Source organism: Lissotriton helveticus, chromosome 8 (assembly GCF_964261635.1).
Source record: "Lissotriton helveticus chromosome 8, aLisHel1.1, whole genome shotgun sequence".
Classification (NCBI taxonomy): Eukaryota; Metazoa; Chordata; class Amphibia; order Caudata; family Salamandridae; genus Lissotriton; species Lissotriton helveticus.
Window position 1 is genome coordinate 352,364,666 of NC_136069.1, and position 25,855 is coordinate 352,390,520.

Genomic DNA, 25,855 nt, shown 5'->3' on the forward strand with positions numbered 1-25,855 from the left:
ATGTGACAACTTCACCACATTTTTCAACGACAAAATCGCAAAGATCGATCTCTCACTTGGCTCCAATCTCACTCCCTCCACCGAGATCCAGGCAGCCGGAATCATCGATAGCGCTTCCTCCTAAACACTGGTCTTCCTTCACTCCCATTCAAGAAGAAGAGATAGTTCAACTAATCTCCAACGCTAAACCCTCATCCCACGCCCTTGATCACCTACCCAAAGACTTGAAGCTCGCCCTAGCTCCAGTTTGGTGCAAGATCATTAACAGCTCACTGAGATCAGGAGTCGTACCAGATGGCCTCAAAGTCGGTCAAGTCACACCTCTGCTAAAAAAGCCAGGACTAGATACGGAGAATTTGAATAACTTTAGACCTGTCTTGAACTTACCTCTTCTGTCCAAAATCATGGAAAGATGTGTACTTCCTCAACTGACCCAACACTTGGACAACATCAACCTCAATGTCATAGATGACCTATACAAGTCACTTTACTCAGACCAATGCTGCCTTCTCATCCTCCTGGACCTATCGGCTGCATTCGATACAGTCGATCACAAGCTTCGCCTCAAGGTTCTATAAGAAAGGGCTGGTCTTGATGAGATGGTCCTCCTCTGGTTTTCTTCCTTTCTCCACAACCGATCACAAAGAATACAAATTAAAAATTTCGAATCCGACCTCCACCCCGTTACTAGGGGTGTTCCACAAGGGTCAGTGCTCTCCCCTCAGCTTTTCAACATCTACATCTAACCCCTCACCTCTCTACTCAGGAAATCGAACATCCCTTTCCACCTGCTGATGCTGATGACACACAGTTATATCTAGAAACCACCTCCATTGAGGACCTCCAGAGACTCAACGCCACGCTCAGAGAGGTGCAACAGTGGCTCTCAAGTAACCACCTGAAACTCAATCAAGAGAAAACAGAAATACTCCTCATCTCCAACAAAGACAAAAAACCCCAAATTGCAGAATGGCTCAAAGCTATCGACGCCCTCAATGGCAACATCACACTGGCTGACGCGGTAAAATCTGTAGGTATCACCCTAGACCCGAAACTGTACATGAAAAATCACATTACAAGATCCACTAAAAGCGCCTTTCTCAACTTGAGACTACTCTACAAAATAAAACCCTTCCTCCCGTCCAAGGACCTTCAACAAACCACCCATGCACTGGTGCTCTCCAGAATCGACTACGGGATCGCAGCCCTGACTGGCACTGCAAAATCCCACCTCGCCCCCCTGAAAAACAACCTTCAATGCAGCAGCCAGAATGGTCATCGGAACTACAAAATACGAACACATCTCCCCTGCACTCAGAGAACTTAAATGGCACCCAAATAAGTTACGAGCCAGCTTCAGAACTGCCTGCCTCAGGCACAAAGCCATCCACACAGGCAAACCAGAATACCTAGCCGCCAAACTCGAAAGAGCCGGCCAGTCCACGAACCTCAGAAGCTCCAATACTCTTCTACTCATCCCGCTAAAAACTCGCAAGCAAAAAACGGCGACGAGATTGTTTGCTGGAAACGCTCCCAAAATCTGGAACTCCATCCCCCCCACACATCGGTACAATCCCCTTGTTTCCAAAATTCAAAAACCTGCTCAAAATCCCCTTTCTGGATCGTTCTCAAGCGAGCAGATAGGAGCTAAGGAAGTACTTTAACCGGCAACCCCTCTAACTTTAACTAGGTGACCAATGTCACTGATTCGGATCTAGAAAACTTCCCAGAGACTCGTATCGTTGGGACAAGAAACCCAAAGACTGTGGATTACCATGTTACACTACTAAGTCACCTCCGTTGAAACTCTGCCTTTATCTTCCTGTGCAATATGACAGTGGTACGGTGACAATTGCTCTACGTCTCTGTAAAGGAACGTATAATGTATTCATTGTCTCCATGCTCCGGTACCTTCTACTACTTTTAGGTCTATTTCGCTATGTTCCCCTATATTCTCTGTACTGCCCACTTGCACATAAGTTACTTGGTGTGAAGACCTCTGATACCCTCGGGTCCAGCTAGCGCTATACAAAACTCCTAAAATAAAATAAAAATATATATATATGGCACAAAAGGAACAAGTGGATTTTGTTACAAGACAAGTAGATTTATGAAGCGACCTGCCCCATGGGCAAGTAGATATTTTATTAACTTCCACACCCCTGAAGGAGATATATGACCTAAAAGGAGTGAAAAGACTAAAATACACTCTGAAGAAGAAAGTTCCAAACACAATAATCGAAGTATCGAGCCAATGAGAACAAAGTGACACAGAAGAAGATACAGTTTGGAGATCAAAGAGAGCAAGAGTTCCAAACAAGAAGTCATACATAGTGGTTGAAGAAGCAGTTGATCCTACAGAACATTGTAAGGAAAAGACTGTTCCAGAATCAAGTCACAAGAACTGTTATGAGCCACCCTAAAAAAAATGTGTCGAAAATTGGGTTGCAGAAGATTGAAAACCTGTTCTGAAAAGAGCAGGAAGTTAAGCTGGAACTCAGTTAAAGGCTGTAGAAATATATATTTTTTTTAAAAGAGAGGGGAGAGGAAGAAGTCTTAAAAAGTGCTTGGATATACAAAACACTATACACATTTATCCTAGTTTTACATTTTAGTCTAGTTTTTGATTTTTTTAGAAAATGGCAAGGGCAACATTTCAAGAGACTGAATATCAAAATCAAAGTTTAAATGTGGATGTATTAATGCTTGCTTTATAAGTGTCCTACTAATGCTGTTTGTTTGGTTAATATAAAAGGGGCCCATTCCGATGTCGGACGGACTCAGGTCCGCCCGACATCGGTCAGGAGCCGTAACGACCGACCTGCTGTGGTCGGTTACGGCCCTGCTAGTACGATGCGACCAAACCTGGTTCAGTCGCATTCGTATGGTTCACAATGCAAGCATGCCTTCCAAGCGGAAAGCATGCTTGAAATGTGAAAAGCAGGGGTGCAGTCCATCCCTGCACCCTGTGGCCGGCACCCCAAGGTGCCTGCCACCAGGTGCAGGGATCGACAGAGGGGCACCATAGGTGCCCTCAGGCCACCATTCGGCGGCCTCGCACCCATGGGGGCACTGCTGGGGGCCTCCAGAGACAGTTTCCGACAGCCTTTTCATGCCGGAAACACCGGCACGAAAAAGCAGTGAAAAACTGCCATCGTACTCCCTCGGTCGTATAGAGGCAACCGGGGGAGCACTGAAGGATTTCCGGATGGCAGACAGGCCCGTCGTAAGCCATCCGGAAATTCGAGTCGGATTCCATTCTGACAGAGGCCATCAGAATGGCTCGGTCGGAATGGAATCCGCCCGGCACATACCGATGCGGTCGGAAGGGCTCCGACCATGGTTCGGAGCCCTTCCGACCGGAATCGGCCCCCAATTGTTGTTGTACCTTATTTTATGTACCCTACTAAGAATAATATTACTAATAGTCTGGTGAGTGAGAAAGTAGACGTGGAAGATCTTAAAGAAGATCCACAACTAATATTAAGAAATTAAATGGTAATAATTTGCACCAAGATAATTCTATTAATGATTTCTCATTCAATGTCTTTACTAAGTTGTTATATGAGTATGTGGATACTATGGATGCAAGCGATTGTTACATGTGCATGCAATTACGGTCGTCTTAGGGGGTGACCTATCATCATCTACCTTTAACTTATGGAGTCTCGTGCTGTGTACTAACAAGTCTGTTCTATGAAAAAGGTTGCCTGTAGTATTTCTATTCAAATTATGATTTAATCTTTTCTGACGTACCTATTAGAAAGAATATGAATATGGTGAGTAGTGCAAGAAAAGCTGAATATTTTGGAGAATTTTTCCATACCACTAAAACAATAGATATTGTGCATGCACATCGTAATCATTTAACATGTAGTTTGCGTCAGAAGGAGACTGAAATTATTAATTTAGTGGAGGATAGGAGACAGAATTTTAGGAAAAAGGCTACTGAACAAAAGTCCCATATACTTCCTTGGGATTTAGAGAAGGGAATTACAAAAAGGGTGAAACATATGGTTGCAATGACTCTGGATTGGCATCATAGGGGAAAGATTTGCTTACTTAGACAGAAAACTGATTATAATAATTATTTCATTGGTTCTAGTGAATGTGACCATACTTTTCCGATTACAGGGGGCTGGGGAATAAAAGGTGGAACAGATCAATTTTTCCCTGGTATATATTATGTGTGCGGTAAGAATGCCTTTTATAGGTTGTCTGCATGTAGATATGGGTATTGTTATATGGGATTTTGTTTCCCAAAGGTATATCATATGGATAAAAGTCATGGAACCAATTAAAAGAAAAGTGGACTAAATCGACATAAAAGGGGAATTAGTGCTACGGAAATTGTGGGTAATATTTTTGGAGCATTGATACCTTCAGTTAGAGTACTCTTTATTTCACATAAAATTAGAAAAGTGTCCACAGTGGTTGATCGTTTATCAACAGACACTGCTGGTGGGTTCTTAATGATTGATACTGAAATGGTAGCTATGAGATCTATAGTTTTACAAATATCTGCTCGCTCTTAACGTATTATTGGCAAAAGAGGGCGGAGTCTGTAGCATTTTGAAAACCCAACAGTGTTGCAAATATATCCCTGACAAAAGTAAGAAACTAGAGGGATATATTACTAATATTACGCATTTACGGGAAGATTTAACTGAACTGAAGGTTGACGGTGCTTGGGAGCAACTTGGTAAGGATTTCTCTTCAGTGGGTAACTGGTTTTCACATTTTGGAAATAGCTTGCTGGGAAGAATATTAATGCCAATAATCATTGTTGCTACAGGTATAATAACGCTGGTATTAATATATAAAAGTGTTGTAAGTGCAAGAAACTAACACTAGAGACCAAACGAAGAGCGAGAAAGAGAAGAAATAGAGTTGGAAGATGGAAGAGGAAATTACTATGAAATATTAAAAAAGACATAGATGGGGTTAGGTTGAAACAGAAGAAAACTACTGCTTTCTAGGTAGTATAAACTGAGGACAATCATATTTTGGGTTTTTTATGATGGCTTAAGTCGCCATCAAGAGGGGGGATTGATGGAGCAGGGTTTTGCAAAACAAAACCTGATTGGATCAAACTTCTCATTGTGTGAATTATTGACAAAATTGAGTGAAAATTAACAGTGATAAACTAAAAAAGGGGGGATTAAATCGAGCAAATACGTGCCGGAAAGAAATCCGTATTTCCAGTGCTTTTCTAGTAGGCCGCAAACGTGAATGCAGAAATAACAGCCAAAGAAAATAATGATAGAAGCCACAAGTTTAAAAGAGACATGCCATTAACTGTTTGAAATTAATGTACATAATGTGAAGAGAAATGCAAAGCATTAATGGAACATTAATAATGAAGTTTTGGGGGCGTGGCTAGCAGCTGAGCGTGATGGCCGCAAGCGCTGAGAAATCCCCATAAAATCCCCTGCTTCAGTCGCGGCTGCAGACTGCTCCGCGCTCTCACCTCACAGTATCCTCAGGAGCTGTGTTACAGGTCCCGAGTGGGGTCAAATGGTGCCCCAAGTGTTCCGGTGCATGAATTCTGCCTTTGGGGTCCAATTTTGTTCGCATTATTGGGCGGATCTCAGCAGACGTCTCGTTCCTCCGTGCAGACTTTCAAAAAAATGGCTTTGGGAGTGACGGAGGTAAAAAATTTAACGGCGACCCTCGCGAAAGACACCGCCACCCTGCATCGAAAGGTCCACCAATTGGAAGCGGAAAACAGATTAATGGCGACGAAGCTCGACGACCAAGAAGACAGGTCCAGACGCAACAATGTAAGAATCACGGGCGTTCCGGGGTCCAAATGAGGGCCTGCAATGGACCTATACATAGAAGAGCTCATCAAGACCCAGCTCCAACCGAGGGTACTCTCCAGTTGTTTTCTCGGTAGAGAGTGCTCATAGAGTGCCAGGGGGTAGACCCAAGCCTGGGGCCCCCCCAGACCAATTTTGGCTTGTATTTTTAACTTTTGCGATTGAGACGCCATCCTACAGACAGCAAGGATGGCTCCATCATTGCGCATAGAGAACTCAGTGGTCTCGTTTTTTCCAGACTACATGGCGGTGGTCACCAAGCAAAGAAGAAGCTTCCTTATAGTTAAAGGAAATTCAGACGCAGGGAACTCACCTACTCAATGCTATTCCCGGCAAAGTTACGAGTGGTGGCGGATGGGAAGACTTGGTTTTTTGATACACCTGAGGAGGCCCATGACTGGCTGGAGAGCTGGCACCTGGTCGGTGGGTTGAGACGGGATGGTAGACAACAACAGCGTCGTCCGCTCAGGGCGACATCGCAAGACTTGGGACACGCAGGTAGTGAAGAAGACCAACCACATACGGAGACAAGAAATGAAAACCGATGGTTTCCAATGGCTAAATCTTAAGATCAAAAAGGGGAGCCTTCTTGAAGCCTACAACTAAGACTTAGCATCATAGCAGGGACTGTATCGAATTGTTCTGCCAAACTACGACAGCCCCATCTGGGTCACGAGTGGGGACACTACATTTGATACCCGATGCCATTCTTACTGTAACAAACTAAACTTTATAAAAAAGTCTTTGAGCAAGGGGATGTTCAAAGTGCTCTCCGGATGTCTTCCCCTCCCGCACGCAAGTACTCTTTAAGGGACTAAAGCACTCTGCACAGTTGGGGCGGCGAGTAGTTGGAAATCCGTTTAGCAGGGGAGCAGGGAGGGGGTGGGGAGGGGCTCAGTTTATGTTTAAGTTTGTAACTTTCAATTCGTTTATGTTAAAGCACCAAATGCTGATACAGTACACTTCACGGTTAGCACATGTGGGCAATGATATACCGCAAGAACAGTTCCGATGTCCAACAATCGCTCCTGTGCCCCAGGGGACGTAGTTCCTGACCTGGCACACTCACAGACAGAATGCACACACACGCTGAGTCCCCCTCTTACTATAATATCCTGGAATGTAAATGGCCTTTGTGATAAGATAAAGAGGGGACTGGTACTGCAACATCTCAAGAGACACGCTCCATCACAGCCAATAAAGCTTTGGATAGATGGGGCTTCAAGATTGCGGCACACTCTGAATTTACATTAGGATCCAGGGGAGTAGGGATATTGATCCGAAAAAGTTGCCCACAGGTGATACAAGGAACTCAGACAGACGATCAAGGGCACTATGCAGAGCTCTCCTGTCAGTGGGAAGGGCGAGCGTACAACCTAGTCTCTGTATATATTCCTCCTGCACTTCACAATCTGGCATTCTCGGCCCTTGGTAAATTCCTGCTTTTACTCCCTCAAGGGGAATTGATCATGGGGGGCGACTTTAATGCCACGCTAGATGCCATATGAGACAGACACCCACCGAGAGACCAGGGGACATCTTCTCCACACCTAAGAGAATTCCTGGACGGGCTAGGGCTAGGGCTGGTGGACGTTTGGCGCACACGCTACCGCTCGGGTGCACACAACAGCATGTCTAGGATAGACAACATCCTCACCTCCCAACAAGCCTTGAGAGAGTACTAGAGATCACACACCTCCCCAGAGGCATATCAGACCATTTCCCTGTGTCAGTGACGGACACATCACACCACACTGGGAGGAGATGCACATACCCCATATATCCTGGATACCTGAAAGACCCAATCATATAGAAAGGCCTGCACAAAACCTCAGGGCACTATTTTCAAGAAAATGTACACTCAGTGACCTCTCCCGTCACCCTATGACAAGCATATAAGAGTCCTGCGCATTCAGGCTATTTCATTAATCATGTCACATAAGCGAGACAAGGCACAGCAGGTACAAGAACTTGAACAGGCAGTGAGTCGGGCGGAGAGCGCGCACGCAGGAGACCCAAAGGATGAAACGTCCCACATATTAGACCTTGCAAAACAAGCATACAGGGACCACGTGTGGGAAGAAGCTAGGGCCATAGTTACGAAAACACAACACACTATCTGAGAAGTGGGAGACAAGGCCGGCAAACTCCTTGCCTGGCTAGACATAAAGGAGCTGGCCAGTCGCTGGGTAACACAAATGCAATTGGCCAATGGGGAGATAGTAACAGACCCACATGACATAGTCACAACATTCGCGCAACATTATGAGACAATTTACACCACCAATGCAACATCAACAGTAGAGGAGAATTTGGCCGTTCTTAGAGATATACACGTCTGCCCAAGCTAGCGCCTCAAGAGGTAAGAACACTAGAGGCAGCTCTCACAGTTAATGAAATAACTGGGGCCACGCCTGTTGAGGATGTATGAGACCAGCCTAGAAGAGGAAACAATCCCCAGAGATCAAAGGGTAGCAACGCTTATAGCAATCCCAAAACCAGGTAAACTCACAAAGGAATGCACCTCCTACCGCCCAATTTCACTTCGCAATGCAGAAGCTAAAACACTAGCAGCAAAAGCACTGGCGACCAGGCTTCAGCCATATCTCGCGACCCTTATACACCCGACCAATCCAGTTTCAATGCCGGGTTGGAATACGGCGACCTGAGAAGGCTTCACGGTGTGGTGGCTCGCATACCAACTATCCAAGAAGAGGCGGTCATCCTCTCATTAGACGCCAGTATGGCCTTTGAGCGGGTGGAATGGCCACTTCAATTTGCAGTGCTACAACATTTTGGTTTTGGCCCTAAATTCTGCGCCTGGGTTAAGCTCCTGTATACGCAGCCAATGGCACATGTAGTGGTCAACGGGCGAGTATCTGACGACTTTCCCCTGGGGCACAGGACCAGGCAGGGCTGTCCCTTGTCCCCCCTCTTGTTTGCTCTGGTGCTCGAGCCATTGGCAGCGTGGATAAGGGGGGATCCTGTAATACGTGGACTGCGGTGGACGGAGGGGTGGGAGGACCGCATTTCCCTGTATGCCGACAACACATTGTTATATATGGCATCCCCCAGATGGTCGATCACTTGCTTGTTAGACATCTGCGAGTCATATGGCAGAGTTTCAGGATACACGATTAACTGGGCGAAGTCGGTCCTATACATTCTTAAAGGTCCCCCCCATACCTGCCCAGAGGTGTCACAATACAGATCACAGAAGATGGGTTCAAATATTTGGGCATACATATCAGGCCGGAACACACAATTTTACGAGCGTGACCTACTACCACCCTTGAGGAGACTCCGTAGTGACGTGAAACACTGGCACTCCCTACCTCTGACGCTCCTGGGCCGAGCAGCCCTGTTCAAAATAATGGCTCTTCCCGGGCTTTTTATAAGCTCTAAAAAACACGCCAATCTCGGTTTTCCACTCCTTTTTACAGTCAATTGAGGCGGAGGTGGGCCACATCCTCTGGGAGGGGAAGCCCCCGCATAGCAATGTGCAAGCTTGTAAGGGTATGGTACGATGGCAGAATTGCATTGCCCAACATTCAACTATACTACTGGGCCTCCCAGCTAATAGTGGTTAACAACTGGCTTCACGCCCCACAGGAGCAACCGGCACTACGCCTTTATAGGCACACCCTTGACACAGACGGAATCCTGTGCGCACTATATAATAAAGCTCGGAAACACGCACTGATTGGCCCCACAGCACACACAGTACACATCTGGTTCACAGCACTTCGAGCGCTCGGCTGGGAGAGAGTGCTTACACAACACTTTGGGAACACCCCGAGATTGGGCACGCTTCACAACAGTAAAGGATTCACCCGATGGGATCTTATAGGTATATCTAGGGTGTGGGACCTGTGGAAGAAGGGGGGGATGGTAACATTTGCCCAGTTACAAGGGACACAAACCAGATGGCCGAGACGGAGCAATACCGATACCTACAAATCAAACATGCACTTACGAGAGACATACCTCGGGGAACTGATCTGTAATCCAGCGCTATCCGCTAGCGGGGATTCCAAGATGGCGCCCGCCGAAAGCACCCGGCAAAGCGAGGTGAGCGTTCTAGACGCCCGGACGCTGCACGTGCGTCCGGAGGAGCAGGAGGAGGCTAAAAAGGAATCTCGCTCGTCGCCCCGTAGGAGGAACCGGAGACTGAAGCGCCTCGACAAAACCCCAGGAAGACCGGAGAAGCGCAGGAGAGAGGAGAAGACCCCGGGAACCCGCTGGAACCGCCCAGAGGCACTGCACTTAAGTCTCTGCAAGTGCCTTTTCTATCTTACCTCACTGCGGGGTGGTGGAGGTTGGGTGTGTAATCATACTACTGCTACTCCTGCTAGAGCACACTGGGACCCTCACTGGTAGACCTACACTACCACTTCCCCGGGGACAGGTGACTGCGTACACCCCCTCTTTAATCGGAAGAACTGATTATTGTTTTGTTTCTTTTCCGAGGGCCATACAATCCCCCCCCCCCAGTTCTCAATCTCCAGTGGACTTGGCTGAGACCACCAGGAAACCACTACATTAACGCCCAGGCCCCCTAACAGATGACCAGGATTCTTCGGATAGTGAATGGACTGAACCAAGAAAAAAAGAGGAAGCCTCCTATGCATTTGTTTTTCTATTCTTCCCCTTTTTATTTTTTTATTGTGGCGCCTCCAGACCTACTCGCCACTGTATATTCAATAAATCCTTGTCATCCCACACTCCCATCTAAGTGTCTTTCGTAGTTGGATGACCACATGATCTCCCTGAGTACTCGCCGCTCTAAGACCGATTACTGACAGAATGCCGGACCAAAAAAGCGATCTATCTTACATACCGTAAACTGATAAATAATCAGAAAGATCCCACACACAACCTTAGAGAAAAGTGGCAGGCTGAGCTTGGGGAAATGGACGAACAAGACTGGCAGGAGGCACTAGCATCCTTGCGCGAGGTGGAAATCCCCTCCAGACTCTAACTGGTGAAACTGAAAATACTGCACAGAACATACTACACCAGAACAACACTTCACAAAATAGGGAGGACTGAAACACCTATGTTTGCGGGGGTGTGGGTTAGCAGGCACTTTTTTACCACACACTGTGGGGCTGCGCCAAAAACACAAAATACTGGGGGGCTGTCATGTCCACAATCACTCGGGTATGTGGCTTCGAAGTCCCTCCTGAACCAAGGAGGTGCCTTCTCAATGTATGGGAGATGACCGACCTTAACCACACAGCACAGGATTGGGCGACTCTGGGTATCACAATGGCTAAACGGAACATCGCTAAACATTGGGGAGCGCCAACTGTCTCCTCACACCAGCAGTGGTGTCGTGATCTAGACAGGGCGATGGTAGCGGAAAATGTGGTATTTATTCATCGAGGGTGTCCCTGAAAATGAGTGCGGGTGTGGGGGAAATGGAACTCACTTCGAGGAAACTTATGTGCCCCTCTGCCTGAGGAATCCAACCCAGACTTGAGTGACTGATACACACACACTGTCGTGGAGCCACATGGACATATTATTATCAGCTGTAGAGAAGTGCACGTTGAGAAAGTTGATGAAACGAAAACACCTGCATACTGTTTCCCCAATGCACTAACTTGTACAATGTATGATCTGAAAACTACATGTGTCATTTGTAATCAGCAATGTTATAAGCAAATAACAAAAAAATAAAAAATGAAGTTTTATAGTGATAATGATAATCTCACGTGTATTTGTTTTTCCTAGAGAAAACAGAACATTTTACTGTTCTGCAGAGAAGGCCTCAAGAGACTTTTTAGGTTTAATTTGCTTTCTAAAACATAGGCTGCAAAGAAATGTATTTTGCGTTTTGTGAGTTCCTGACGGCCAAGGCTGTGTGGAGGAAGTAATGAACGATTATTAATGGAATTTCCTTGACGACCGGAGTATGTGGACACTTATGCTGTGAGTTTAATACATTAGCAAGTTGGAGAAATGTGCAAGCCGTGGCAGAGATTATCTGAGTTTCCTCTGCTGAAGGACGATGACGAAAGCTCTCTAAAGACAAAGGAACTGTTAAAAGTCAGGTGCATTGGAAGTGATCAGACGCCCCCTGGCATAGTCGAATTTGATTTGAGGATTATTTGGGGTTTTGATACATGGGGGTTAGATCGTTAGTGAATTAGGGTATAATTACTAGTGTTAGAATTTTTAGGTCGGGTTCGTGAGAGAGAGACTTTGCGAGAGGAAAGAGCTGTGTTGCGGTTTTCCTACATTTAACTGGCTGGTTGTTGTTCTGCTGATCCTGATCCTTTAACTTTGCTCCTCAAACCATTTTGAGGGTGCCCTAGCTTACTCATCCACCTGGAGGGTAGAGTTTCAAACAATTAGCATTCTGTGCTGTAGGTTCGTATGATATTCTGAATTTGCATTAATCTTATTTCCAAATGTTCTTTACTCTTGTCTCTTCTCCTATGATACAGTTTTCAGATGTTATTATGAATTACTGTTTCTCTTGGTTGGTAATCTATAATTCAAGATGTATTGTACCTAATGAACATTCACATTAACTTAGATAAGAGCATATCGATAAGTAATCAGAGTCTGTCATATTTATTGTCATTTTGGTTATATTGAATACATTATTTCTTTGTTTAGGTCCTCATAGTTAGGATTCTGTCAATCTTTTGCCAATCCCTGGCATCTATCAAAGGTGCATCGGAAAGAAAGGACTCCATTGATAAAATAAGTATTGGTAACTCGTTTTAAAATCATGCAGCGTGAAAGAGACTGTTAGGTGTTAAAATTGTTCCTTTGGCAAAGCCGCTTTCCACTGCATCACCACCCAGATAAAAAAGACTTTCTATTCCCCATCTAGAACTGGCTCATCTGATCTGGCCTTTTGAACTTTGCTTCCTCCATGCCTGCACTGTTGATTTCATGGTCGATCTGCATCTTTTTCTTAGGAACCGCACAGCCAAGCGGACAAAATTCATCCTTCTATAATCTATACAACTCTTGCCTTAAATGAAGGCATTAATCGCACCCCTCCCTTTGTTTTAGCAATTCCAACCTTGGCACTACCTTACATCGATGTTGCTAATGCTCTATGCATTGGATTACCCAATCCACACTGTGACTGTTTGAAAGCTTATAGGAGACAGAGAGAGACCCCTTGTAAATATCAAGGGAAATGAGGTACTCTTAACAAGTAAAAAGGTGATCCCCTTGACAGAACAATATATATTAAATGATCAATTGCTACCATGTTCCTATTGCTTACATTAAACGCATGCCCTCAAGTGCAAGCTTGATGCAGATAATGGCATAACTCCATGCAAAAGGTAGCAGCGCAGCGCAGCTCCTGGTAACATAACAGGCTGGAGTCGAGGGATAGGTAATGTGAACAGATTTAATTACTCCGAGGATGTGGCATACGTCCGTATAATTTATCAGGTAGCTTTCAAACAATTAAAAAGGTGATCCCCTTGACAGAACAATATATATTAAATGATCAATTGCTACCATGTACCTTTTGCATATATTAAAAACCACAACAATCCATCATATCACGGATTGTAAACTCCCACATTCAATTCGTACAGTCATAAAATATTTTATATTAAATGTATTATTCAGAGGTTAAAAACATTCAATATCACAATTGTGATCACAAGCAAATAATTAAAAAACTGTTGATATAGTATAAAAGAAAATTGTTCAACCCCAATTTACAAATATCGTTATGAACCAGCATAACAGAGAAAACAACATAAATATGACAGCACACTGTCATTCACTATTGCACATCATATGGAACAATAACTTCAAAACATAGCTTGGGATACATTCATCAATCTTGCATTTACAAGTCTATGTCGATCCTTAGATTGTGCCTGCAGATGCGTTGACGCGTTTCGATGGAGCAACTTATAGTTCCATCTTTATCAAGACAAATGGTTAGGTTCTCTCAAATGTCATTTCTGGTTTTCCTCTCCTGTGCAAGGTAAATAGATATAATCAATATCTATGTTTGCATATCCTGCACATTGTTTTCATTATATATCACCAATCGTGTCCCACACGAAGGGCACACTTTCCACAGCTGGTGCGTGTGACGGGGCTGGACAGGCCTCACATACAATATTTCACCAATTTCTGAAAACACGCAGCACTCTCCCAGTTTGATAGTATAAACGATTTATTTAAACTTTTAGCAGAGCCATTCCTCCTCCTTCACCTACGCATTTCACCCTGCTGGGCTTGATCACGGTGCAAAAAACATTAGTCCCTCCACAGTTTCTGTGTTTTATACCAAATACCCATTGTGCACATTATGATGCATTCTGGGTTAGGTAGTTCTAACATTGTGTTCACCCACATTGTGCATTAAAACTTTATTTGTTGTTATTTCGCCACACATTATTTGAATTTACCATCTTGGTAAAGAGGTCTTTTGTGGGGGATTTCTTAAGGACACCACAATATGGTTGCCGATTTCTTGTCTCGCCTTGTGCACATTCAAAGTCTTAGTGACTATATTTGAACCTTTAAATGTTTGTATCACATGATGTTTTTTATTTGCAAATCAGCGACTAGTGCGTCTTTTTGACAACATCTCTGTTCTTTCTTCCTCATTCACTCTTCCAGCTTTTTGGGCTCAGTGCCCGCATGGCCAATCGTGTTTTGAGGCTCAGTGCCTCAGTCCTGTGACTGTCCCCACTTAATATGTATCTAATGCCTTTTCCTTAGTGTGCAGATCTTCCTTCTAGATTTTACAGTTTCTTTCACCATCAACATCCATTATTTTGTTGGCTTTCACAGATGAATATACATCTCTTCATCCCCGTTCAGTCCTGTCGGGGACTTGGTTCTGAATCGAATGATTAGTTTTGATTTTAATCTTTGTAGTTTAAGGGTTCGATTTCCCCCTCTCTCATTGATAGGTACCGTCGCTAGTCCAAAAAAGTTCATGTCTTTCCATGTTTTCCCTTCATGGGTTAGCATGTGTTTTGACATGGCGTATGTTAAGTCTTTATTCTGGATTGCCCTTGTGTGTTCAAGGATCCTCTTTTTTAGGGGGCAAATCGTGCTTCCAATATAACGTTTGCCACATTGGCATTCCAAGCAGTACACCACATACGTGGTATTGCATGTGATGGTATCGTCGATATTAAAAACCTTCCCCCGTGGGTCTAGAATGGTCTTCTTATTTCTGCCAATTTTGCAAGCCTTACACTGGCAGTATTTAGAGAATCCCTTCTGTAGTCCTTTAATCCATTTTTCAGAGCATTTATTTACAAAATGACTGTTGACCAGTTTATCTGACAAGGACGGAGCTTTCCTGAATGAAACTTGCGGCCAGTTACCTAGCCGTTTGCCAATATCCGGATCTCTCACTAAAATGTCCCAATATTTCTTTAAAGAATTGCGAATTTTGGGGCTTTCTTTACTATAAGTCATCACCATTCTTATTGGCTCCTTGAGAAAAAAAAAAATATATATATATATATACACATATATATATATATACACACGCATATATAAGCAAAAAAGAAGGAGAGAACTCTGGGTAGTTCCCAAACTTAGGTGGAAGGCAGCTCCTGTATAGAGCACCCTCAACGACAACGACACTCTAAATTTGCTCACCTCAAATGTCTGCTTTTCTATCAAAGTTTTTAAGCATAGGATTAGCACAGTGCTTTCCACACCAAGATAGAAATGGACAAAGTATTTTGCCATTTGTACAGCAAAGTCTTTAAGCATAGGATTAGCACGGTGCTATCCACGCCGAGCTGTAAAATGACAAAAGCCATTTATCACTCCAGGCACAATATTACAGCTTTGGATTGGTATAATACCATCCAAGCCAACCTGAAATGAATAAAATCAACCTCTGACACATGTTCCATTGTCAGGTTTCAGGTTTTTAATGTCTTTATTTCGATAATAAAATCATAAAAGACATTTAAAAAAAACAAATACGAAATATTTCGACCATAATACAGTAAATTGAAAGTTAAAACATTAAACATGTTATTACACTTAAGTCACAGCTAAAACAAATTATTAAACCATCAGAATATACAAAGACATAATTACATCTGAACCTAAAAAAAATAAACTAAGCTAACACATTTCAAAGTGCCGGATTAGTGAGCTCTAGCCTAAAGCAGTTTAGTGAGAGTTCCTTCTTGCCCGTATTGCCCACGCCCAGCCCAAAAATTTAGCCAAGCATACCACAACGGTTTCCGAGGTATTAGTTTTCAAGACCCATATTGCTTCTGAAGACCTTTTACAGGATAGGCGCTGAAACAGGGGTTTTAGCCATGTAGTGCGCGGTTCTAAATACTGCGGGCAAACAAACAATAAGTGACCCTCTGTTTCCTTTTGACCAGGGCACCAGCAACAAAAACATGAGGATGTTTTTCCCCAAGATGAAGTAAATGAATTCAGCGGTAGGGCTCCTACTCGAAACTGATGATATAGTTTCTTGTCCAGTGATCGAGTAATGATATCCCAGTAGGTCTCCCTGGAAGAGTCCTGCTTGAAGCATAGGAATCTTCCTGTTAGACTACCAGCACTGGAAGCAATTACCAAGGATTGACGCCTTGAGGCCCAAAATAATTCTTTGAATTCTTTTTTAGAGGGGAAAGTATTGGTACTAGGAGATACCCACAGATCATTTAGGCCCATATCTTGTAAACTCTTTTTCACTGATTGAAGCCATGGGATTCTTTCTGAACCCCCCATCGCCCTCACATCTGCTAGTTCTTTTGCAAATAGTGTGAGATCCGGCGAGGTCCACAAACGCCTCCAAAGAGCCACTACTCTAAATTTTGCCATATCGTTAATGGTAAGGCTTCCCATATCATGGCAGAGAGGTATCGAGGGAGAGGATTGTGGTAACCCTACCAGGTTCCGGAGGAATTTACACTGGATTTTATAGAGGCTTGACAAATCCATGAATCCCCATAAATCAGCCCCATAGAGTATAGCAGCATTTATTTTGGAATCATAAATTTTCATGGCAGGGATAACCCGTTTAGTTATTGATCTCTTCTGCTCACGCAAAAGACAACCCGTCAGTTGGGCAAATTTTAGCTGTTGGGCCGCAATCTGCTCTTTCCATGACAAACGGCGATCCAAGGTGACCCCCAGGTAAGTCATGGTTTCAACCTGTTCTAGGTTAACCCCACTCAATTTTACGTTGCTACGTAGAAGGTTATTCCTGGTTAAAACCATGAACTTGGTTTTACTCACGTTTATTTGGAGGTCATTATTTGCACAAAACTCCTCAAAACGGTTCAATGCCCGCTGTAGGCCTGACCGTGTCTTGGATAGGAGTAAGGTGTCATCCGCGAAGATGAGCATGGGGAATTTGGTCCCTGCCAGAGATGGGGCATCAGTGTGGGTATCAGAGAAAAATTTTACTACCTGATCTATAAAGAGCAGGAAAAGAGTGGGCGCGAGGACACAGCCCTGGCGAACTCCACGGCTTACCGGGAATGAATCTGTATGTTGTCCTTGTCCTCCCCACCTTACCCTTGCATAATTCTCTTCGTGCATTCTAATGATTAACTCTAGTAGTTCGACCGGTAACCCTAAGTCCCTCAGTACCTGCCACAATTTACCTCTAGGTACCAGATCGAAGGCTGATTTTAGGTCAATAAATGCGGCAAAAATGGTGCCACCGCCGAGCATAACCACCTTCCAGAAGATCATGCAAAATCGAAATACCTGGTCGATGGTGCTCGTCCCAGATCGAAAACCTGCCTGCATTGGAGACAGTATATTTTCTGAGTCCATCCACCCCTGCACTCTGGCCAGGATCATGCGGGCAAAAACTTTTTGGAGGCAGTCAATTAAACTAATCGGGCGATAATTGCCCGGATTAGACCTGTCTCCTTTTTTATATATAGGGACGATCTCAGCCCCCTTCCATGTTTTAGGAATGCATGCACCCTTTGCCAATGCGTTGGCTATGTTAGTTATGTATGGCACCCAGAGATCTGCATTTGATTTAAACAAGTCCGCAGGTATTTGATCCAACCCTGGGGCTTTCCCCCGCTGAGTCAAGCCAAGGGCAGACTCTGTCTCAGTGATAGTAAAGGTCAGAGTTTCTCCACAAGTGGGTGTTGCATGCAGCTTGTTTAGTGTAGGGGGGAGATCAGTGCCCACCATGCGAAATTGGGACGAATAGTGTGTTATCCAGACTTCGGGTGACACATGATTGGTTGGGGTACGGGAATCAACATCCTTCCCCCATTTAACTATATCCCAAAATCTTACTTGATTGTTGGACTTAGTGGCATCCAACAGGTCGGCCCAATAACCATCCTCCCACGTCCTTTTAGCCTCCCACTGAACTCTTTTATACTTTTTCCTGGCCTCCTTTACATCACACATATTCCTAGATTTAACTTTATCTACTAGGTTACTGTGTGCCACCCTGCATTCCTTGTTGTGCCACTTTGCTCGAGTGGCGAGTGGTCGGCCAGCTCCATTCTGACAGGGTTTCGAGAGAAGTAACTTGAGCTCATCAAAACATAATTCATGTATATCCAAAATTTCGTTTGGTTCTAAGATACCCTTCCCAGTGTCATCTGTAAGCATTTTGTTTAGGGCAAGCATAACCACTTTCTCAATATTAATCTGGATGGATTCATCCCTCGAAATGTTAGACCATTTCAGCCTCCTACGGTCATTTGATAGAGTTACAACCCCTTGCGCTGTGGGAACTGGGTCTTCTGTTCTTATCAGACATCCATCCTTAATTTCAGTGACAGCGGGTTGTGATCGCTTTCTGGGCGAGGGACAACTTCCATGTCGACCATGATTGACCAAAATTCCATTTTGAGAAGAAAATAGTCTATACGACTTTTCCTTAGTCCATTGTCAAAAGTAAAATTGGCACCAAGGTCAGCGGGTGAACGTCCATTTACTGCCCTTAGCCCCCAAGTAAGACATAATGCAGTCCAATTTAGAGCAGCCTCCGTTGCTTTCACGGGTTTACTAATCAGTAGGTCCGGTATATTCCATGTTACATCCTCCGCGGACCCCCAACTGTCCCCTGCAACGTAGAGCGGCTCTATGGTACAGTTCAAATCACCAGCTAGAAGGATTAGGGATCCTTTATTCCATCCCGCTAGTTGTCTATCCAGGACATCCACAATTGGGGGGACACCGACCACCAGGGAGGCCACGGGAATAGATGTTACAGATTAGCATATCTTGACCGCCTTTCTTGCTCAACCGGATGGTCAGTAGGTCGGGGTTATCCACATAGAATTCTGTGATTTTGAATCCCCATGCCTGTTTGACCCATATTAACAATCCCCCTGATGCTCGCCCTTTACTACTTTTAATTGCTGGTTTAAAGAAGTTTAAGTAACCATTTATGTGTACAGGTTCGATTGCCCATGTCTCTTGTAATAGCACAACATCATATTTAGTGATAAAATCCAGCCAATCCTCTGAAACCATGCGGGCTTTTATTCCTGCAACATTCCAGGACACAATATTAAATGTTGTTGTAGATTCTACAATGATATTACATGGGATGGCTGGGAAGGAGGCATTTGTTGGGGTAGACCTAATGGACAGGATTCTATCCCCTGTTGCATCTACATTGCTATTTTGCAAACATTCCCCCTGTGCCATAACCACTATTTCAGCTATTTTATCTGGTACAATCTGATCACCTATTTCGGATATCAGTGAATTTAGGTGTGGAGTTTGTACTTCCCTCACATCAACAGCAATGGAGCCACTCGTCAGACCGGGAGAACACCATCAGTCTACCATCTCCAGGTCAGACAACGGTCCAAAGTGGTTGAAGAGTAGTGGATACTGGGATGGGAGTGGTGTTCTGGGTCCTTTATACCTCCCGTCTCTCACTCTCCACTGGCTGGTACCAGTAGGGCGGTTACTATTTGTGTGTGGGTAGAAATAGGAGAGATCTAGGGATTGAACATCGCTCTGACGGGCAAACCTGGCTTTCCTTCGTATAAGCTCCACAACCCATGGATCTTTAAACGAGATCAAAATACAGTCCCCTTCCAAGTCTTTGTTACCATAGCCCACCCAATCTACTCTTCTCACAAATAAAATTTCTGTGGGTGATGATGGTGGTAGGGGACGGTTTTTATTTAACCAGTATATTACTTTATTGCGCAGTTCTCCTTGCGTCTCCTTAATACCGTCTCTTAAGGGGGCTACACCAGTTAAGACTATGGTATATTGGGCCGCTTCTGGGGGCAGATTTGCTCGGGGTGTTGGGCGCATCTTTTGTTTACCCTCCAATGGTGTCCTGGAGGATTGAGGATTAGGTTTCCCCCTACTAATCATCTGAGGTGGAATACTGTCAGATTGCTTTGGCCTGCTATCTAGCATGGGCGGATTCGCTTTGTCTGGATGAGATTTAGGTGGGTAGTTTCTCCCTAGTGCTTTAGTTGGGGTACTTCCATTAGCAGTGATAGTCGTATTGGTAGTCCTAGCCCCAGCTATCATTTTATTAATAGATACCCCAGATGGTACCGGCTTGGTTGCCTGTTTCACAATTGAATTGCTAGCTGTTTGTGTTTTACCTGATATCAAATTATGTGCCCCCACCGCAGGACTAGGTGTGGAGAGTTTTTGCAAAATGCCCATATTGGTGTTAACCACTGTTTCCATTGCGTCGATTTTGGAGGTCATCAATCTTGTTCTCTCCAGAACCGGAAGCAAGATGGTTTTTAGTATAGCCTCAATCTTGACCAGCAAGATGGCGTCACTATTGAGGCAGGTTGGGCAGGTATTAGAAGGCCCCAGGGAAGCGTATGAAGGACAAAACACATGAGGAAAACCTTGGGGTGATTGTGGGGCTGAAGTTGACCCGCTAAAATTATCATCATTCAGTTTGGGCTGTTTTTTATCTTTTTCCCCCTGGGGGCTTGAAACATGTTTCCTCTTTCGGGATATCAAATTTGAGCTCGTTTGAATCCCCTCCGCTACATTAGGTGGAGTAATGTCAATGAGTTGAGGTGGGGTAACCAGATTATAATCGTCTACCCCTGTGTTTGGGCAATCCTCCCCATCCCTTGACAGAATTACACCAAGTTTCTGGGCCCCATAATCCAATGGTAACGGTGGCAACACCCCTTCTCCATCTACATGGACTATTGCCTCTGTCTCGATGGAGTAAATGCAGTTAGATGCTGCATGAGAAACAGGGCTTTTCGCTAATGCTAAGCCCCCTATGGAAGAGCGCTTTCCAGAGACTAAATCTAATGACAACCTTTTTTCAACCATTTCGATTTCCTTTTCAAGGATCCCAGTAGCTCTGGTGATAAAAGCATCTAAGGGGCCTGAAACTACACCCTTTGATGTATGTAGCTGAACTAGACGTTCCTTCCCTGATCTCAATGTCATGGTGGAATACAAAGTGGGGTGTTCTTCCGTGCGTTGCAGAGCAGTCTATAACCTTCCCAGAAGATAACAGACAATGATGATAAAATACCTTTGTGTGCTGCACTAATAATGTCCAATCATGTCAAAAGGGAAGTTTAGCAGGGGTCCTGGCCCAACCCAACCTTGTCCGACCGTGGACGGCCGCAGACGGTCCCGCCCTTGTCCCCGGCTTCGCCCCGCGCGCGTCCCGCGTGCGCGTACAAGGGCGGGGTTAAGTAGATAGGAGGGTGGGCGGGAAGAGTCGCAGGTGCGCTGGTGATCGAAGCGCTGCTCCTGCTGGGACTCGCAGTCCCGTCCTCACACACAACACTGCCTTCAGAGCCTCCCCGGTCAATCCTGGCAAGGTACGCCGATTTTCCGCTTTTCCCCCGTAGTGAAGAAAACAGCCAAAGTCTCAAATGCTGTCCCAAGGCTGCGAGCGGCACCCGCGGAGCGGGGGCCGCGAGCCTCTTTAAGCAGCAGGGGGAGGAGGGAGGGCGGGAAGAGTCGCAGGTGCGCTGGTGATCGAAGCGCTGCTCCTGCTGGGACTCGCAGTCCCGTCCTCACACACAACACTGCCTTCAGAGCCTCCCCGGTCAATCCTGGCAAGGTACGCCGATTTTCCGCTTTTCCCCCGTAGTGAAGAAAACAGCCAAAGTCTCAAATGCTGTCCCAAGGCTGCGGGCGGCACCACTGTCATTACAGCTCTTCAGAGAGGTTTAGTTTGTCCAGACGCAAGGGAGCACCTAGTATAAGTCAAAACAATACCCTTGCAGGCATAGAGTGACGCATAAAGTATGCAAAAAGGAAGGAGAGAACTCTGGGTAGTTCCCAAGTTTAGGTGGAAGGCAGATCCTGTATAGAGCACCCTCAACACCAACAACACTCTAAATTTGCTAACCTCAAATGTCTGCTCTTCTATCAAAGTCTTTAAGCATAGGATTAGCACAGTGCTATCCACGCCGAGATAGAAATGGACAAAGTCTTTTGCCATTTGTACAGCAAAGTCTTTAAGCATAGGATTACAACAGTGCTATCCACGCCGAGCTGTAAAATGACAAAAGCCATTTATCACTCCAGGCACAATATTACAGCTTTGGATTGGTAAAATACCATCCAAGCCAACCTGAAATGAATAAAAGCAACCACAGGACACGTGTTTCGCTGTCGTTACAGCTCTTCAGAGAGGTTTAGCTTTGTCCAGACACAAGGGAGCACCCAGTATAATATATACATTAGAATATCAAATCATCATGCATTGTCTACAAATTTCAGTTCCTCTGTAGATCTTCTTTAGATTATCTTGGAATGGATCTACACATCCTGCTATTTCTGAATTGAACATAATGAGCGCAAATCTCCCCTTAAGTTGGTCTATTTAAAAACAAGTGCTCTATTCTCCTCATATTATCCTACTGTTATGCCTTATTCATACTAATTCCAAAATATATTGGGCTATGGCATTTGCCCCTCCCGCCCGGGGTCGCATTAACTCATCTATTATCAGCCACCCCATTTGTAAAGCACATTTTTAATCGATTACCTCTGCCGTGGAGTGTATATCAGTGCTATTGATCCACTTTATGTTCTTCTATTCATATGCACTCCTATTTTAGAGATAATAGGGTACTTGTAAGGTAAACTAGTATCGAATAAGGAGGGGAGAGAGCGAACTTGAGCAGGGAATTCCACATCTGATGACACCGAGTAGTTCTAGAGCTCAAGGCTTGTCAAAACAGGGGGTAATGCTACACTAGTTATCTTTATTTAGACCACGCCCCTACTTAGATAGGCCACACCCCTTTGATGTTGTCTCCGCCCCTTTTAGAGCACCCCCTCCCCCAGTTTTTTTCCCCACTTAAAGCCCGGATTGAAAGTAAATGTCTACATCTTTGACATTCCAAGAAAACAAAAATAGAACATTCTAAATTAAATCTTGAATGCAGACTGCATTTTCTCTGTATACTTTACGGACTAGCAATGTTATGATTTGCACTACCGTCCCGTTAACTTAAATTATGCTTGTCCATGCGTTTACGGTTCAACTGTTGCCAAACGCGCCACGCGTTCCAGTACCACGGTATATAGTCAGCTCTGTCTACGAAAAACAACATTAAATACACTATAAAATGGAAAGTGTGCATCGCTACTTTCGACTCGAAGTGAGCACAATGGATTGTCGTAGGGGGATTATGGGTGTAGGGTAAAGGGTTGAAATGTATTTAATCATACATGCCAACCATGCAAAATCAAGAGAGATTCCCCAGTATAGGTGCCTTACCTTCTGTCTCCCGACAGATGATTTTTTAAATCCAAATATCTGTACTTTGCTTCAGGCTTCAACCGATTTTAACACACGAAGGGTTCTAAACAATGTTGCCATGCAGCGTTGCCAGGTCGGAGAGCCAAAAAAAAATCCATCGCCCTTAAAAAGAAGGCTAAAACAAGACCAGGCCCTTCCAAAGGAAACCCAACCAACCAGCGAAAGCCGGGCGGGGCAATCGGAAAGCTACTTCACATTGATTGATAGACTCAGGGCGTTTCTTTAGGAATGTGTGTCCAGCTCTCTTAAAATAATCCCATTGGTTCGAAAATGACCCGGAAGTACTCTATGTATAATTGTTATCATCGAGATGAGGTAACGGGGCATGTCGCTAATCTTCCCGTTCAAGACTCCTCACATCACCGGCAATTTCTTCGTAAGGTTTCTGCCGCCGACGTTGGCGAAGGATGTATTTGAAAAGTCATATTGCAGGGTCATCCACTGTTTGGCATCACTGACAGCAGATAATCAGTTCTTCACCGCGAATTCCGGTGCTTTTGTGTTTCGCGCATTTGGAATAGTTCCGTGACACGACGTTGAGTGTAGTAAAAGCTATTGGGTACGGGAATGCAGAAGGTGCTTTTCTGAAGGACAAACCAAAACCGTATGTTTTTCATACCGTTCAGACCTTTCAACTGCCATGTGTGCTTATTGGTAGTTCGACTGGAGCCACGTTTGTGCCTGATATTTAAAGAACAATATTGAAATGGGCTAAAGGCAACGAGTCCACTGTCAAAATGTTTAGCTAAGGGCTTTAAGATGTCCTTCTGGGTCAGATCTAGCAGTAATTTAAATCCTACATCGAAACGGCCCCTATCAGGCCCTACATTCATGTCCTTAATTTATTTATTTTTATTTATTTATGAAGTTTTATATAGCACTAGCTAGACCCGTAGGTATCGGAGCGCTTTACATACACAAAGGAAAATAAAAATTGCATAACATGGTAGGACTTGAGGATGCATAAAGATATAATACTTATGTATCTGTTGTGTCGGGCGCGGTGGCAGCGCCGACACAATCGGGGGACATTAATGGCACACAGGTGAGTGGGAATTAAATGACGACAGGAGCCCATTAAATGCTTAACTGCTGGGCTTGGTCTCCGTCGCCTGAACTGGCGTATGTCGAAGTGCCCCTTAACTTTATTAAACACTGGTCATGTGGGTAGCACGCATATCGCGTGGTCGTGACGTCAGGTTATCACGACATTACATTCCTCCCAACAATCAACAAAATAACAAAAAATATTACTATGAAAAAAAAATAATGATAGCAATGTCTATATTAGAAGCACCCTGACATTCTCAACAGATCCCAACAAAATGCGGAACAGTCTTACGTGAAATAGTTTTTTAGCCGACAGGATGGCTGAGTGTTTCTTCGCAGCAAATATTGGGACTGGCTTCGCCCTGACGGTACGTCCTCTCCGGCTTCAGCGGCATCTTCACTACAGCTGACTTCCAACGGAGCGTGAGACACTTCCGGATCCGCAGGGGATGTGTCAGCAGGCCATGAGTCATCCACATCGCCCAGATCACCATCATCATTCGAGAGAGCCTTCTCACTTGTACCACGGCAGCTGTCTCCACTTTCCGATTGAGGTGATGAGGTTATCAGGGGCTCAGGATAATACTTCTTGAAATGGGAAACATTCCGAGTCACAGTCTTGCGTCCTCTTGTGGCAATGAACCTGGTTTCTTTGATGCTGACAACAGTCCACGGCAGTTTTTCATATGGGAGCTGAAATTTTCCTGTGGACAAGCGATTCTTGAGTAGCACCACGTCCCCTTTTTGGATCCCTGTGGGTTGAGCATTTCTCTTCTGGATTATTTGAGCATACGCCTGTTTGCGCCGAACATCAATCCATACTTCATCAGGATTTTGGGGCTGCCAGCGAGGATCATGTGGTATCGAGTCCGTGATCACTCGACCCATCAACAAGTGAGCTGGGGCTACTCCAGTGGTGGAGTGAGGGGTTTGCCGATAGCTCCGGAGAAATGTGAATATGGCCAATTCTATGGATTGTCTCTTGTCATGTGCAATCCTGTTCACCTTATTAAGAGTCCTCATAAATCTCTCCGCTTCACCATTGGCTTGCGACCATCTTGGGGTGACTCTACGATGTCGAATGCCAAGCGCAGTAAGATATGTTGCTAGTTCTTGTCCTTGGAATGGAGGCCCATTGTTAGTGCGCAGCTCTTGCATCAGTCCGTGTGCAGCCATGGTTTTTTCGATTTTGGGTATTACTTCCGCAGCATTGGGAGACACCACAATCTCCACCTCCGGATACTTGGAGTGGTCATCT

General features: G+C 44.7%; 1 protein-coding gene across 1 annotated transcript in view; it reads right to left on the minus strand.

Annotated features, from left to right (window-relative positions):
- Window positions 1-23,643, minus strand: part of KATNAL1 (katanin catalytic subunit A1 like 1) — a 314,538-nt gene extending 290,895 nt beyond the window's left edge. Inside the window, exon 1 of the mRNA XM_078657135.1 lies at window positions 23,506-23,643. The gene's annotated coding sequence lies outside the window, so the exon portion shown is untranslated. The remainder of the gene's footprint in view (window positions 1-23,505) is intronic.
- Between the last annotated feature and the right edge of the window lie 2,212 nt (window positions 23,644-25,855).